The following is a 16952-nucleotide window of genomic DNA, read 5'->3' as shown; positions in this document are numbered from 1 at the left end:
TGAGAATCAACGTTCATCAACATTCCTTGTCGACAGTGTTCAGCCAAGCCATATCCGATTTCAGCAGCTCCGCTTGCTTCATGAACTTCCCTAGCAGCTGGCCAGACCTTGACACTTTGCAAAAAACCAAGCAGATTTCCAAAGGTCATGCACATCCACTTTCCTCCCAGAAATGCAACTGATCTACACACAACAGTGTGAAACAACAGCAATGAAATGTACACTGCCCCACACAGTGTGTACACTACCCAACTGGCCAATGAGGGTAAATGCACACTGTCTCACTGGCCAATGAGGGTAAATTTTACCCTCAAATTTCCTGGAAAAGGAATGAGGCAATTGCCAGCAGATCAGCCCATGCTTTCGCTGGCCAATCTGCAGGCTGGAAGGGCTGGAATTTCAAACAGATGTCAAAACTCAAAATGGAGACTGAAGGAGAAAGAGTTTTCACGATTGCAAAATGGAGTTCCAAAACATCCAGAAAAACAAAACATGTTGTATCCAAATTCGGGATGGGTTTTTTGGCTACAAAATTTTCCGTTTTGAGCACTGGTGTTTTGTTTCAGCTACAAAACAGCCGAAATGGCCTGTTTTGAGCACAAAACATTTTGTATCCAAAACGAAATGCACACCCCTACAGAGGATTCATCATTTTTCCTAATATAGTACAAGGAGCATGCCTTTGAATAATGGTCATCATCCTGTAGTGTTCATGCTGCATGGGCAGATTCTTGGTAGGGAATATTTTTACACACACACACACACACCACAAAATGGCTGAAATCCTTGATGGACCAAACACTGCCTGAGGGCTTAATGTTTACTTTGAAAGAGCTAATTAGAAAATGAGGACTATTGAATATCAATATCAAAGGGCAATAGTTTAATGAGTCTATGGCCACAAACAATGATTATGCAATAACAATAAAAATATTTATCGTTTATAAGCATTTTAGAGTATTTAAAGCACATTATGTATATTACAGTAATCCCTACAGCAATCCTTTAAGTAATAATTAATTAAGACATAATTACTGATGTCTTAAGTAATAACAGTATTAATGGCCTAATAATAGGACACTATTATTCCCATATTTCAAGGATGAGGCTGAAAGATAGTAGCTGCTTAAGGGCATCTTGCAAGCTCATGACAATGCTGAGGTTTAAATTTGTGATTTATTGGGTCGCTTACACCCTAGTTCTGTCTCTTAAAGTAGAACTAGATGATATGATAACATGAAACTATTGGGGGAAACAGCCCACTTCCACTCTCCACCAGTCAGTTGGTGTGGGTGGAAGAAGGAAAGGGGACAGAAATGATTTTCTGAACATGGCCCTGCCTTTATTCTGCTCAGACCAAGCATGCATATCTTCCTCTTCTCTCCATCAATAACATCATTGCATTGAAAGTTTCCCTGTCTCTGTACCGCTGGCAGCAATTGAAATAGAATGAGGACTAGGAAGCTCTCAATGGCATGAGATCACATCCTGCATTTGTCTTTCATCACCATGCACTACTGGATTGTGTTGTGGGCGATGAGTTTACGGGATTGGGTTTGGGGGCATTCCTCACATCAATTCCTTCCTCAGAGACCATGATATGGTACCTCTCTAGAATAAACTGCAAATTGATGCAGGTTATTTGAAACTGGAACCCACATCTAAGAAATTAACTGTAGAGAACGATGCCTTAGTATGAAGGAAAAAATAGCTTGCTGGAGTTATGTCAGAATCTTCAACCTACTTACTCTTGAGTAGTCTCCTAGCTTCTCAACTGGAATCTTTCAGAATCAGTAATGCAATTATTATGCCCTTGGTTGGCGCTTTCTCCTTATGATCTCTGTGGTTTTAAGCACAAATTTATGTGAAGCCTTGCCCAACTGTTACTGTTGCTCTGTCATACGTAAATAATTACCTTTATGAAGAATTACGAGATGATATGTTTAGTAAAAAAAACAATTAGATTAGTCACTGTTTTTTAATGTAAGACAGTAAAAACAAATGAGGACATCATCAATCTTGTATCCTACTATAACTCATGAGTAATTTAATCCTATTTAAGATGTTGTTCCTATCTAAATAACAAAAGCAAATTCATTAATGCCATGTTTCCACACACTTTTTTTCCAATCAAGAAATTCAGTGACAAATTTGAGATTTGTCTCTCTGCTTTATTATTGTAGAAAACAATTTATAGTATACCATTTATGAGATGATTGTTGTTAAGACTGAATTCGGCCCCTGCAGGGGTTGTGGTACGATGAGCATGCTAGGATTTTATCACTGCTGTACTTTTGGCATTTGGAACATTTGTTAGTTAATGTCAGTTTATGATGAAGATAAAATAATAATAAATGACAGCAACTAAGTCAAGCCTTCAGAGTGGATGATTAAAAAAAATAGAAGGGGTTGAAATGCACTTAACAGCTGGAATAATATCTAGGCTGGGTAACTGCATGCAAAAACCAGAAATAAAACGGGGAAACTGCTATTCATTTGAGCAACACATAGTACACAAAACACATCAGAGCACAGCTGGATGGACACAAATATAAATATGAGTGAAATAAACAAGCAATTTTGTTGTATTCCATCCAGTAATCTTTTGTATTTAGTTGCTTGGATGTTTGTCCCAGTGGGGATCCTGTAGAGAGTGTGTGTGGGGGGGGGGGGGGGGGCGGGGGGGGTCAGAAAGAAAAAGGAAGGGAAGGGAGAAGGAGAAAATGGAGTTGTTGCTGAATAGATCTTTAGTTAAATCTACATAACATTTCTTTGTGTGTATGAGGGAAACAGCTACAAAATAAACTTTTATATGACAAAATAGAAAATGCTCAATTCTGTACAAAACTAAGAAAAGCAATTTGACTCTTACTAGAAAGTAAGAGAGCCAGCGTGGTGTAGTGGTTAGAGTGCTGGACTAGGACCGGGGAGACCCGAGTTCAAATCCCAATTCGGCCATGATACTAGCTGGGTGACTCTGGGCCAGTCACTTCTCTCTCAGCCTAGCCTACTTCACGGGGTTGTTGTGAAAGAGAAACTCAAGTATGTAGTACACCGCTCTGGGCTCCTTGGAGGGAGATCGGGATATAAATGTAATAATAATAATAATAATAATAATAATAATAATAGGAAAATACAGAATTCATTAATAGACAATAGTCCAAAGGAAAATCACTGCTTGATACTCATCTTTTTTCTAATTTATGTTCTAATATTTCTAATATTGCTAAAAATGGAATGTTTGGTCAAATGAAATATAGTAGAAGAGTAATGAAATTTGAATGTGCGGAGCTTTCAGGCACAAAGTGCTTGTTATTACTTACTAGCTAAAGGTCTGAAATGTTTGATGGGTGGGGAAGAGCAGGACACGCATTCAACATCCTTTCCCCAGCCCTGCCTCTGTTTATAATCATGACTCTCCACTCCTTCTCTCCACTATTGAGGCAAATGGCATGAGTGGAGCAAAGGACATGGCCAGGATACATGTTGCTTGGAGATAGAGATAACCTGTCTGCATTCAGACGTATCTACCAGGACACATATTGTAGTCAGGAAGACTGCAGAAAGGAGATGGAACTGACTGTACAGGGAGTGGAACTGGCTGCCCGACTTCCTCCTTCACGTGAAGGACAGCCACAGCAGCCAATCGGAATGGAGAGATGGAGGAGCTTCCTTCCCTCAACTCCAGTCTCAGGAAAGGAAGGCTGCCTCCAGTTCAACATTCAGATGTAACACTGCCAAACACAAACCTCAGTTCACAAACTCACAACAACCCGAGGGTTCGAATTGGAGCTTAGCGAAGGAAACCTCAGGTCACTTTTTGAATGGGACAGAGGTTCCATGCATTTGGACTTGCTAGAAATCCAACCTCTGCCCCATTTAATTCCGGTTTCCCGTTATGTGCAAATGTGGCGTTAGTATGGAATGAGCTACTCCTGCAGAAATAACAGAATTCCCAATCCCTTGTTTCCCTTTGATATTCAAAATGAGTCCTGGTGAATATTTGCAGAAGAAAAATTGTGGGTAGGAAAACTCCTTAATCCTTTCTCTATATGCAATTTTTTATTTGTTACCCATATGCCTCCTGGCCCCTTTCCCCATAACCTTGCTCCAAGTCTGGACTTCCTAGTAAATCAAAGAAAAGCAATTAGGGAAGGAGTTGCAGAGGGAAAGTGTTTAGCATTGCCCATTCACTTGCTGCTTCTAGTCTGCAAATGCCCCCCACCTGCCCCGAACATCAACACTTTGCACATTGTCAGAAACTATAGGATTCTCAATCTGGCTCTAGCCTTATATGGGACAAAATAAGTACATGGAGTACAGAAGGTAAAGAAACAGGACATGGGGTGGCACTAACTTCATTCTCAATGATCAACATCCAAACGAATGCCATGTGCATGCAACGCTTGCATGACTGTGGTTTTCCATAATGCAAGTGTGTGTATGTGGTGGGGAAGTGATTTTCAGTCATCTCTCTGCAGCCATCTATGCCCCGAGCCAGACCTAAGAAAAACAGCATGCTTTGCAAAGAGTGCCTTTGCAAAGACTCCCCCCCGCCCCAAGTTAGTTTATCAGTGTTGCCATGTTCTGTGGCTTGTGCAGGATTGCAAACCTAGTAGTAGAACAGGTCCTAATGTTCCCAGGCTTTCCCACAGTACCCATGGAAAGAGGCAGAGCTACCTCCCAATAATTCCTGCTTTGCTGGCAGTGTTTTCCAGTTCCAGTTCTGGGATCCCATTGAAGTCTCAGGGTCTTATTCAGTCTTCCCTCTTTCCCCCTAGCTTACTGCAGAGAATACACTAAACACACAGCAAGCCATCAAGCTCAGCTTGGTGCCCCCTTCAGGCAGGTACCCTGGGCGACTGCCTGGCTCAGCCACCCCTAAGGCCCTGTGCCTCCCAAAAATATGTGCCTGAGGGTTGGGGATCTTCAGGAACAAATATTTTGGTGGGCACGGAGGGCTGCCGAGGGAAAGGGGGTTGGTCAAAAACCACACACACTCTTGTGGAACAGAAAACAATCTTGTGCTCTGTGGTGTTAGTCTGTCAGCCAATTGTCCCAAGCCCTTTTTGATGTTACTACCTGTGTGTTCTATGAACACATTGGGTGGGGGGGGGGAGGTAAAAGGCACCACACCTCCTCTTCATGCACTCGTGTGACACTGAACAAGGTCCTCATGTATACACCTGTTTGCATGGAGGGCTTTCTTCCCACAAACAAGAACCCTGCCATTTAACTGAAAGACCTTAAATGAATATGTGGAGATTAACATGGCTGCCACAATGCCCCCCAACACATATTGACTGAATGTACCTGAGGTAATGCTCAGTCATGTTACAATGTTATGTGATGCAACAATTTGACAGACCGTTGGGAAAGAATGACTGAATGTGGAAATATGACTCATTTACACAGAATCATTATAATGATAGTTCCCAGGATACCAGATTCCTTTCCCGTTGGATAGCACTTGATAGGAATAGAATAATGGACTTTAATAACCAAGTCCATTATTTTATTCCTATCAAATTCCTTTCCCGTTGGATAGCACTTGATAGGAATAGAATAATGGACTTTAATAACCAAGTCCATTATTTTATTCCTATCAAGTACTATTGTGTTTGATTCCCAAACCCAGAAAATGTTAAATAAACCTTAGTTAAAATAAACCATGGTTTTACAAGATGTTGAACCTGTGTGTGTCCCTGAGTTTGGAAACTGCAAGCACTACAGCCTAGATTTAGGTCTCCTGGCACCATTACTTTCATCCATCCTACTTCATCTTTAAACCCAGGTCCCACAGCTCGCTCCCAGCAGGCTTATTGGGACAGTTAGGTTAAATGTCTTTTACAGGTGGCTGTGAAATACATTCCATATAATACCTGGAAGTCTGCAGGAAATATAAGATCTCTTTTCAGAAAAGTGCAACCCAATTTTATTCATACTTATTCAGATGTAAGTACTCCTGTGCTCCTACTCCTGAGTAATTATATATGATAGCAACCTTAATATGGAATGTATTGCTACTATTTAATATACATGTTTCCTTGACTGCTCTATACATTTTTATTTTACAATAGTCTCCTTATTCATTTTCCACATTTTTAAAAACTCTTTGTCAAGTAATTTGCAAACACTATCTCTTTTATATGGAATTCTTAGAAGGGTTTTTCTTTTATTTTTATATATATCAGATGTTTTCCATTACACTTGTAGCCTACTACAATGCTTATTTATGGCTGTATTGTATGATTGCAATAAACAATTTCAGCTGTCTGTTTCTCCTGATTAAAAACTGTATCATTAAATAAATAAAAATGATAATAATGAACTGGGCCATTCCCCTCACATAATGTATGGCTTTCATATTTCTGACACTTTGGAAGATATATGAGATGCAGATCTGCAGGAGAAGGCTAGTAAATCAATGCAAGTTGGAAAAGATTCCAATCGGCTTTCAAGCAAAGGGTCATCCTTACCACTATGTAGTCTGTGGGTGCTTTACAATTTCACTTGGGCACTGGCTGTGCTGCTCCAGGCAAAATGATGACTGAACTCAAGGAACCCTACAAAACAAAGGTAAGCTCTTAGAGATGCACATTCTTGGGCTATGCTGAAGGACAAATGTGAAAAGTAAAGAGTAAAAGGTACTACATTCCAGTTTAATTCACAAGCTCCAGTAATCACACCTGATAGGGCCAGACCTCTGCATTTAAGCTTATTTTCTTCTTTTTAATTGGTTACAAGTGAGGTGCAAAATTTGGGGTGGAGAAAAGGGTGAATAAAGTTAAATTTCCAGCAGAATACTGTGTGATGAAATATGTACTGTTTGAATAGTTGCATTCATTTTACAGTTACTGAGATAAGAGAAGTTCTATTTTATTCCAGTGTTGTGTGAGTAGTGTTACCACACTTGCACAGACTCATGCCCCTTAAACAAATTACACCTAGTTGTGTGTCATTGGCTGGCACACCAACTCAAGTGTTTCAGGGCAAATATACGTACTTCAAAGCTGGGGAATTACTCAATTGCTAGAGAAACCCTTTCCCTACTACAGCCAACTTTACTTTCCCCTACTACAGCCCTTTCCCTACTGCTGGAGACACAGGTAGCTAGCTCTCTATCTGGAGGTACTGGTCATACAATGAGTGTATTTTATTTTGTTTAAGGTTTTTCCATCTATGCCATCTTGCATATTTTCTTTGGTATGTGTTGTACTTTCTGTATTTGGTTTGAAGCCTGATTTTTAATGAAATATGTGTAAACCTTTATTGGTAGGAAGGTTATTTCAATTTTTTTTAAAAAAAATGTTCCAAATGACTAGCACCCAACCAGCATGTGTAATAACTTTGGATCTGAACAATGAAATATACCTTATGGTATCTCCCCAGCCCCAGTGAGAGGCAAAGACAAGACTTCTCAAAGAAAGGAATAAGAGAAGCACAACACTGTAACTACTGAGTATTCATTGTAGTAGCAAGGTTGTTCCTTCCAAAGGAGGAGGAAGCAGTCAAGCTGCTTGCAAGAAAAATGAAAGTAAGGAAAAAAAGGTGTGGAGGAGGAAGGAAATCATGCCTTTCCTTTCCAAATCTCAGGGTCAGCCCATCCACCACTAGGCAGGCCTAGGCAGTTGCCTAGGGCACCAGTTTGTGGGGGGTGCCACAGCTCCCTGGACAAAAGTCAAGCGGGCAAGGCCCGCCTCCTAGGTGGTCTCTGACTTACTTTCCTCCTCCAGTGTGCTCTGCACCACCCCTCCCTGCCTCCCTCTGCTTGGTGACTGTTGCAGCTGCTCAGGTAGTAGTCTCCATTCTGGTTTCTCAATCCCAAACCAGGAAGTAAATGGTGTGATGGTAGGCTTGGCTGCAGTTGGTCATGGAGAGAACCTCCTCACAGCACTGTTAAAAGCTGCCTCTCAGGAAGACAGAGTTTGCTTGGTCCTGCGCATAGCAGGGCCTGCACTCCTTAGAAAAGGTAAGCAGAGGCAATAGAGCAAAGCTGGGTATTGGGCAGACTCTGAGCTCCTCAGCTCTTCCCCTTCCACTCTATCCCCAAACCAACACAGGGTATTCATTGGTCATTTGCATAGGCTGGTCATTCGACTTGGCCAATGACCAGCTTGGGTGGCTCACGTTAAAGCACTTCTTGGTGGGGGTGCTGACAAAGTAAAACTTTGCCTAGGGCACCAAAACCCCTAGGGCCATCCTTGCCTTGTCTGCTGAAGTTGATGCAAACAAAGGGAAGGACCTCAGGCATGGAGATCCAGGGTTCCATTCTGTAATAAAGCATGGAACTATGGGGGCAAGAGGCCAAGGCTGCCAGGCAGGCACCTTAATGTAGAAGTCACAGACTGCCACCAGCTTCCAATCTGACCATCTGCACCGTATATGCTACTAGCCAGTTCCAAGAAGCAGGGATGAGCACAAAAGCAGATGCTTGGAGGGGAATTTCCTGGGTAGTACTGGATAGTGTCTACAAGTAGTTCCAAAAGCACACTGGGTTCTAGGTTCTTGAACCAATTATAGGATTTTTCTAGATCAAAGTTCAATAATATAAACATAGAATTTTAGAGTTGGAAGTGACCTTAGAGGTCTTCTAGTCAAACCCCCTGCACAGAGAAGGAAACTATTGTGATAACCCTGACATATATCTGACCAGCCTCTGTAGGTAAACTTCTAATTAAGGCAAACCCACCATTGTGCAAGGTGGACTATTCCACAGTCAAGCACTATGTAGGCAAGTGCCCAAGATGGGAAGCTACTGTTTCAGGCCATCAGCTTCATGGTACATGGTTAATTTTTCCTATATGGAGGAAGAGAAGGAAGAAAAAGAGGAGGAAGTGGTGGTGGTGAGGAGAAATGGGTGGGGAGGGGCAAACTGAAAGCTTGAACCAGCATTCACTTTGCTTTCAGTTCAACAGGGAAGTTAAACTGGCAGCACATCTATGTTTTGAGCTCCCTTTTAATATTACATATGTCTTTTCCCTAAGCTGCTCTAGCAATAACAGCTAGAAAATAACATCAACAATCCCTCCAATGATCCCTGCTTCAGAATCCTGGTAGACAGGAAATGACAGAAACCTCCCATCTTGCCTAGCACTTGGAAACTGCCCCATAACCTAGAATGTGGTATGACAGATAGAATTCTTCGTGGCTGTCCATAGCTGCCTGATACATTCATTGCATTTATCTGAGTTGCAGGTTGGAACTCTAGCTCCTGGCCCATGAAGCATGGCTATGACCCATAAATACAAAAGGGGGAGTAGCAAGGTGTCTTAGAAATGAACTAAATATTTGTCAGCCTGGGAATCCCAGCTGAAGGAGAAAGAGCAAAAGGAGAGGCTTATTGTGGGGAAATGGTATAGACAAGGGAAGGGTTATGCACCCTTAGCTCCAGTTCTCCTCTGTAAATTGTGCTCTGCTCTTGTGTCTGGGAACAACTAGGGTTGTCACTGCCAGACTGATTACCATCAAACTTCTAGTTTACCCTTTGACTTCCTATAGTGCCCATCACTATGATTTCTTGACAAAACGCAGACTCACATTTTGAAAATTTTGAAAAATATCCCACATGCATTGTTCTCCCACTTACTAATGATTCAGCTTCTGGATATGAGGCCAAAATGTAGTCCTCTGCTTTTATTTATTTAGGTGCTTCAGCAGAGCTGTTTGTTCTTAATGTGGTATAACTGGCTTTTTAAAAAAAGATTTCAAAAATTGATGAATACCACGCAAACAGGAAATCTTTTGATTATGCACACTGGTACAAAATTAGTAAAAGAGTTTGAAATCATCCTAGGCTTATGGAATTCTATTGTGTTCAAAGAATAATTCCATTTATTTTAACTTTTTCATGTACAACTCCATTGGCAACAGCTCTTCCTTTGATTGTCAAGGGCCTTAATTGTAAGGCGTGGTGCAGTGTCTGTTTTGGCCGTTATGTTTATATCTTTTGTTTCAAAACTCCAAGTGTTGGCTTTCCTGTCTGGCCTTCCTTAGTATTTTCTGTTGTGGTGATGTGATGACAGACTTACAGTGTGTTTCCTTGTGTGTATGGTAACAGATGTTTATGTGAATAACAGACTTTTTTATGAAGGCATACACGTTATAGCCAAATACTAATTAAAAATAATTGCATGTAAGCATTTTTGTTTATTCCCTGTTGTGCATCTTTAATCATTGGAAATCACCTGCACTTGAAAATTGAGGCAAAGATTTGATACTGCAATTATAAGAGGCCATCTGACTCCAGACAAGAGGTGGGAGGAAGAGAAAAAGAATCTTTGAAAAAAGAAATTATTACTTTAAAAATTGCAGCAATACTAGAACTCCTGATTTTGCCTTTGTAATGGGTCAAACTACTAGGGCATAGTCGTGAATAATTGGGAGCTTAAGTTGCTATATTTTCACACTCATATGCTGCCCATCCCCCAACATTCATGATTTATATCCTCATAGTTTATATTATGTGCACTAATAAGCTCATTACAAATTATTTTAATTATGTGTATAACAGATGGTTCCAAGTAAATATGGGCAGTTGTCAATGAAGTGCCTTCTTTAAAAAATTAAAGTACAGGTACTTATAAATACTCAGAATCTTATAGCAAGTCACACTTCCTGTATTCATGCATACAATTAATGATCAAAAGAAGATATGTGCGAGCTGTCCCTACATCAGGGCTGTATGTAAACCCCACAGAACATTAATGGTATGTGAAAAATACAAGGAGCACAACTTCTATTTCACACTACGTCTATTTCATACATGTAATTAACATAACATAAGTCACTCTAGTTTGTATTTGCTCTGTTTCTTCTGAAGATGTTCTATCAGTTAAATAAAGATAAACAAAAACTATTATCACATACTGCTGAAATAATAAATATATTAAAAAGGAATTAGCTTCCTGTGTGTAGTGGCTGATTGATTGATTGATTGATTAAGAGCTGTCAAGTTGGTGTCCCAGTTGATATAATTTCATTTGGTGACAATTCTTTGTTTTATGTTCAGCAAATTATTCATGCCTCTTTAGATCTAACTTGAGGTTTTGTATTCAAAACTTACTGAAGTTATAAAACTCACAATAAAACTAACTGAAGACTACTGATAGCTGGAAAAATGTGGATCACACCTAAAAGAGAATGTATTACAAAGCCATGTCTATATCTGTTGATATCTGGGAAGCTGAGCAGTCAATGAGCCCTTTCTCACAATCTGTGAGAAGGGCTCAAAGGGGTGAGGAGAGAAAGCCTCAAAAAGCTTACCTCCCCTGCAGACAATCTTCTTTTTGTTGCTGGGTGGCTGGATCGGGGCTGGCAGATGATCAGTATAATGGGGTTAGGAGAACACTCTCTCCTAACCTCATTTAAGAGGGTGGCTTTGGAGGCAGGCTTGCCATCAAAGCGCCGCCGAGATCGGGCATGATCCCGGTGGTACACATGAGCAGGCAAACCCTGGCCTTCCTTAGCCCAGTTTTGTCTTTATGTGTGAATAGTTTCCTAGCGTATCAATGCTCAGATCAAACTCCAAAATGCATCATATCATCATGTGTGTGCATTGATCATGCACAAAAGGCAACTGAATCCCCAAACAAGGTCATCATTGGCTCACTTTAGCCACTTAGGTTGGCATGAGTTGTAGCTTCTGTACAAGAACCTTTTCTGACACACTGGTATTGCTTTCTGATGTACCATGGAGCCCTTCTTCTACTTCCTGCTATATCAGAAAAGCAGAAACAGAAAGCAGAAACACAGCCAGGGGTCAAATAGGCAGACTGTCTCATGCAAGGATTAAACTAAGAAGTGGTCATCTCATTGCCCCAGATAAATGTATGGTACAATTAAAATACTAAAGCTATGGTGACCAAGCCTGGCGGGGAGAATGATATATAAGTGACAGAGGCTGGGTGCTTCTCCAAATGGGACAAATGTAACACTGTATCTACTTTTCATCAAGGGTGGCCAAAAATATTGTAGTGACTAAAACACAACCAAAGCAATTGGTATGGCTTGCAAAACTGACCCTTATAAGCTCAAAAAGTGGCATGAGGAGGAAAGGTTGCCAGCAATCCCTTCTCTCCTTGTGCTTCTTGCAAGCTTTGCAAAGAGTTGCTCCATGCAAAAGAGGTGTTGCAAAGAGCTGCTCCATGCAAAACTAGCAAGGGTCAGATCAGTCCCAAAGAACTGCACTGATGGCAGCAGAGGGAATCTTGTCAGCATGCTGGCAGCTCAGTAATCTGCTGCCTGAGATATCTGACTCATCTTGCCTCATGGAAGAACCACCCCTGCCTTTCATATAGGCAAGCCACCAAATGGCGCAGTAGGGAAGTAACTTGCCTAGCAAGCAAGAGGTTGCTGGTTTGAATCCCCGCTGGTAAGTTTCCCAGACTATGAGAAACACCTATATTGGGCAGCAGTGATAAAGGAAGATGCTGAAAAGCATCATTCATACTGCACAGGAGGAGGCAATAGTAACCCCCTCCTGTATTCTACCAAAGAAAACCACAGGGCTCTGTGGGCACCAGGAGCAGACACCGACTCGACAGCACAAGTTTACTTTACTTTATGGTGTACCTTGCCCATTGTGCTCTATTATTCCAATGGATTGAATCCCTATTTATTTCTTTGAGCTGCACTGAGATAAGTGGAAATAAAACATGTGAAATGTGTGCTCCAATCAAAGTAGAACCCCTGGTTCAACTCCCTGTTCTGCTATGAAATTCTTTCTCTGCCTAAACAACCTCTTCTTTTATATGGCTGTTGTGAAACTAAACTCACTCTGAATAAAAAACAAAAGTAAATAATTTAGGGTTCAGCTAAGACTACTCACTAAGATATCCTGACTAAGACTGCACTGGCAGAACAACATTTTCACCTGCAAATTGGAATCAGTTTTCTATTCCCTCTCTAGCCCTCAGGCAGAGGTGCTCTTTCTCCCGGACCATGGGCCCCAGTCCGTGGCCTCCTGAGTCCAGGGGGGCCTCCAAATGTCCTGGGGGGGCTCCTGCCACCGTGCCACTGCCCACGCCTGCTGCGCCACTCCTCGTCATTTTCACCACTGCCGTGTGCACAACCAGGAGGTGGGGAGGAGATGAGTTGAGTAGGCCTCGGACTCCCCCATGGTGGCAGTGGCAGCAGGTGCAGCAGCTGATGGGCCTGTCTATCTGGGCCTTCAACGCGCCCGTGCAGTGGGCGTATTGAGCGTTGCAAGCCTGTGACATCAACAATTTTGTCAAAAAGAAATATTATCCCATTTTTTGACATTTTATTTTAGCATTGCTCACAAAAATGGTAGCCTATTCATTTACTCTCCCCACTCCCTCTTGATATCATTTACCTTCTGTGATATTATTGCATACCCAAATCTGATTGGCTATGCGGAGTCATGACACTTTTCCTAGTGATTATTAGATTCCTGACTGAATAGGATTACCTGTGTAACTAATCTAGGAAGTGAAAAAAGGAGCATTCATCTATTTATATATATATTTCTCCTGAGTGTGCCTCCAAATGTGCGTCCTGGATGCCCAGCTGATTGGCTTGGTGGCGTAGGCACCTGATTGGCTAGCGCAGCGCACCCAGGATAATTTGGCCAGCGGCGGGCCAGGCTGCGGGTGGTGACGGTGGCCGCAGGCCCGTCCCGGCCGTGGAGGCGAGGCAGCGGGCCAGGGCGAGGCAGCGGGACTCAGCCCGGCAGCCTGGACAAGAAGGTGGGGGTGGGGGGAGAGGTAGCCAGCCTCAAAGAGGCCAGCCACAGAGACTAGCAAGCGGCGGCAATGGACCCGGCAGGCCCAGCCGCAAAGGCGGCACTCGGCCCAGCGGCGGGGCAGGCCACGGAGGTGCTGGGCCCGGCCACGGAGGCAGTTCACGGCCAGGCGGCGGTGGAAGCAGCCACCGAGGCCAGACGCCCACGGGAGGCTGGGGTGGGAGGGATCCGGGTGGCAGAACTTCCGTGTTTGCCGCCCGGTAAATACTGTAAAATAAAATGCAGGGAGAGGAGGGAGGGGGAGGGGAAGAGAGTGGGGGGAGGGGGAGGGGAAGAGAGAGTGGGGCAGGGTGAAGGCAAGGGCAAGAAGGAGGAGGCAGGGGAGAGAAAGAGGGAGGGGGAGGGAAAGAGAGAGTGGGGGAGGCTAAGAGAGTGGGGGGAGGGGAGAGGGGAAGGGCAGGAGAGATGAGCAGGGGGAGGGGAGGGAGGGCAAGAGAGTGTGGGGCAGGGGGAAGGGGGGCAGGAGAGAGGATCAGGGGAGGGGGAGGGCAAGAGAGACTGGGGCAGGCAGGTGAGAAAGAGGGGTGGGTGGGGGAGGAAGGGCAAGAGAGAGTGGGGAGGGAGGGAAGGGGGCAAGAGAGAGTGGGGAGGGAAGGGAAGGGGCAAGAGAGAGTGAGGCAGGAGGGGGCAAGAGAGTGGGGTGGGAGGTAGGGGAAGAGGGGCAAGAGTGTGGAGCAGAAGGGAGTGAGCGGGATACAGCCGGCCCCAAAGATGCTCTGTGCAGGTTGGCTAGTTAGAAAGAGATGGTGCTAAAGCAGCACTAGCTGTTAGAAGAAACAATGGCACTGAAAAGGATAAAAACAGTGTGTACATTCACAGACTCAAACTTTGGGGAGCGGTATTCCTAAGTATTCTCCCCACCCCCACCCACCCCACACACATTGCTGTTTTTGGCTAAAAACCTGAAACAGGAGAATTTTGGGAACAGCCCTAATTATAATGAACTTCACTGTTTGGTGATTTCCACAATTCTTTTGAATGCAGAGTCAGAAGAAAATCTATATATAATTCTGTTTTAGAGCTTTAACCCCAAGCAAGCAATTCTATATATCTGCATGCTGGGCAGAAGGTGGGGTGGGGTGGGGTTGGGGTGGGCAGTGAGGAACTTTGTGAACCTTCTGTGAATAAGTCCATTATCATTTCAGAGGGAAAGGTACCAATCTTTTGTTGACTTTGGCTTCAATGTGGAGGAATACTGTGTGAAATGTTGTTTTTATTTAAACACAATAACAGAGCTAAGTCTTAAGTGGCTTCGAAAGTTATTTTGCTATTTGAAATAAAAATATGATTGGCTGAACTAGAGCACTGCCTTTGCCAAGTTTATACTACTTGTTTTGATAAGCATGTGGTTTGAGTCCCAGTTTGGCAAGGCAGATCTCATAATCATGAATTTCAAGAACTCATTATTGTCAAGAAATGACTGATCATGTGAAAAGAATACTTGAACCAAATATATTTTTAATGATGTTGCTTTATGTTTAGATCTAATTCAGCAGATACTCAATGCTTGGGATCCAGGATTGTGTGCTAAAATAATTCCATGAACTTTTGGAACAAGTAACCTCCATTTCTCTAACTGGGATACTTTATACACACATTTTGTATTTAGCTTCTCTTTAGCAACTTTGTTCTATTGGTGAAATTGGTGGATTGCAATATGTATTCTAGGTTCCCACCCGAACCAGAGATTAGGGAGGAAAGCTATGATTCACTCTTTAGGTAGAAGCATTGGTTGAAAATTTTGCATCGGTGCAGCACAATCCTATGCAAGTTTTCCTAGAAGAATGTCCTGTTGACTACAATGGAATTAACTCCCAAGTAAATGCAATATGTTAGCAGCATTACCAGCTTTCAGACTCTAAAGGAAAAGGAAAGGTTGTGCTGTTGAGTCAGAGTCAACTCCTGACAACCACAGAGCCATGTGAGTTTTTTGGTAGAATATAGGAGTGATTTACCATTGCCTTCTCCTGTGCAGTTTGAGATGTTGCCTTTCAGCACCTCCTATATCACTGCTGCCTGATATAGGAGTTTCCCATATTCTGGGAAACACACCAGTGGGGATTTGAACCAACAGCCTCCTGCTCTCTAGGCAGGTTACCTGCACAATTAGGTGCAGACTCTACTCTGACTCTATTTTTCTGTTTGTTAACAAATATCTTCCTTGAAAATAAGATTCAGTCATAGAAATTCTATGAAACTGTTTACTTGTGTCTAACACCTTGGTTCCAAACACATTTACTTGGAAATAAGTCCCACTGAAGTAATTTGCAGGCTAATCTTGGTCCAGACAAGATCTTTAATAACTTTGGGGTTTGTGTTTTTGGCTGGGGTTTATTTTTGCACTCCAAGTGCTAGTTTTGCCTTTTGGCGGGACTGCATGGGTAACATTGCACTGTGGCAACATCAAAGCCATATCCTTGCAATAGTACATAAATGCCAGAGTTGGTGGGGGGAGAGAGAGAGAAGGAAAAATTAGTACAGTTGTTCCAGTAGAGCACACTAGTTCTTGCTCACTATACCTTGCACAAATAATGTCATTCAACGTCCAGACTGAGAACGGGGCAGTGGGGGGAGGCAAGCTCCTACCTGCCTCCTCCAGACGACCAGCAGCTCCTTCCACTTCTGCTGCTCGTGTGCCCAGACAACCCACAGCAGGAAGTCCACACAATCGCATGATCTGCTCAGGAAGTCCTCCAGAATCCCACAATGCACTGAGCAAAGAGCATGGTGCATAGAGGGAGTTCCAAGCTGTTGGGTGCTTTTTCTACCCAATTATATGGAAGCTTGGGCCCAGGCTTCTGCACAAGCTGGGAGTAAGGGAGTAGACGTACAAATGTCCTTCTCCCTTACTTGTAGGCTGTAGCCCGGGTAGAAAACCTGAGATACCTGGTCGGAGAACACTGGATCGGGATTGATCCTAGCATTCCACATGACCAGTCCTACTCAGGTAGGGCTGTGCAAGCCCAGGTAGGGCTTGTCGTGTGAACGGCCCCAATATCTTCTGACCTTCAGAACTATAATCTCAGGAAAGCTGTTTATGGCCGATAGTTATTTTTCATAACTGAAGTTTTCCAACTTAACATTTCCCTTTGAAGTAAGAGCAACTTAAAAAAAAATCTGAGAAAATGCAGAGCTTTGATCAAAATGTCTAGAAAACTAGTATTTAACTAAATCGGCTTCTTCAGCC

At 42.9% G+C, this 16952-nt stretch overlaps 1 long non-coding RNA gene across 1 annotated transcript in view; it reads right to left on the bottom strand.

Annotated features, from left to right (window-relative positions):
• The window catches only part of LOC128351575 (uncharacterized), a 50505-nt gene extending 34109 nt beyond the window's left edge, over positions 1-16396 (bottom strand). Inside the window, exons 1-2 of the long non-coding RNA XR_008319876.1 lie at positions 16285-16396; positions 6480-6566 (exon numbers count right to left, since the gene is read on the bottom strand). This is a non-coding gene — a long non-coding RNA (uncharacterized LOC128351575). The remainder of the gene's footprint in view (positions 1-6479; positions 6567-16284) is intronic.
• Between the last annotated feature and the right edge of the window lie 556 nt (positions 16397-16952).

This window comes from Hemicordylus capensis, chromosome 3, assembly GCF_027244095.1.
Source record: "Hemicordylus capensis ecotype Gifberg chromosome 3, rHemCap1.1.pri, whole genome shotgun sequence".
NCBI classification, from domain to species: Eukaryota; Metazoa; Chordata; class Lepidosauria; order Squamata; family Cordylidae; genus Hemicordylus; species Hemicordylus capensis.
Note: the sequence above shows the minus strand (reverse complement) of the source record. Positions and strands in the feature narration are given on the sequence as shown.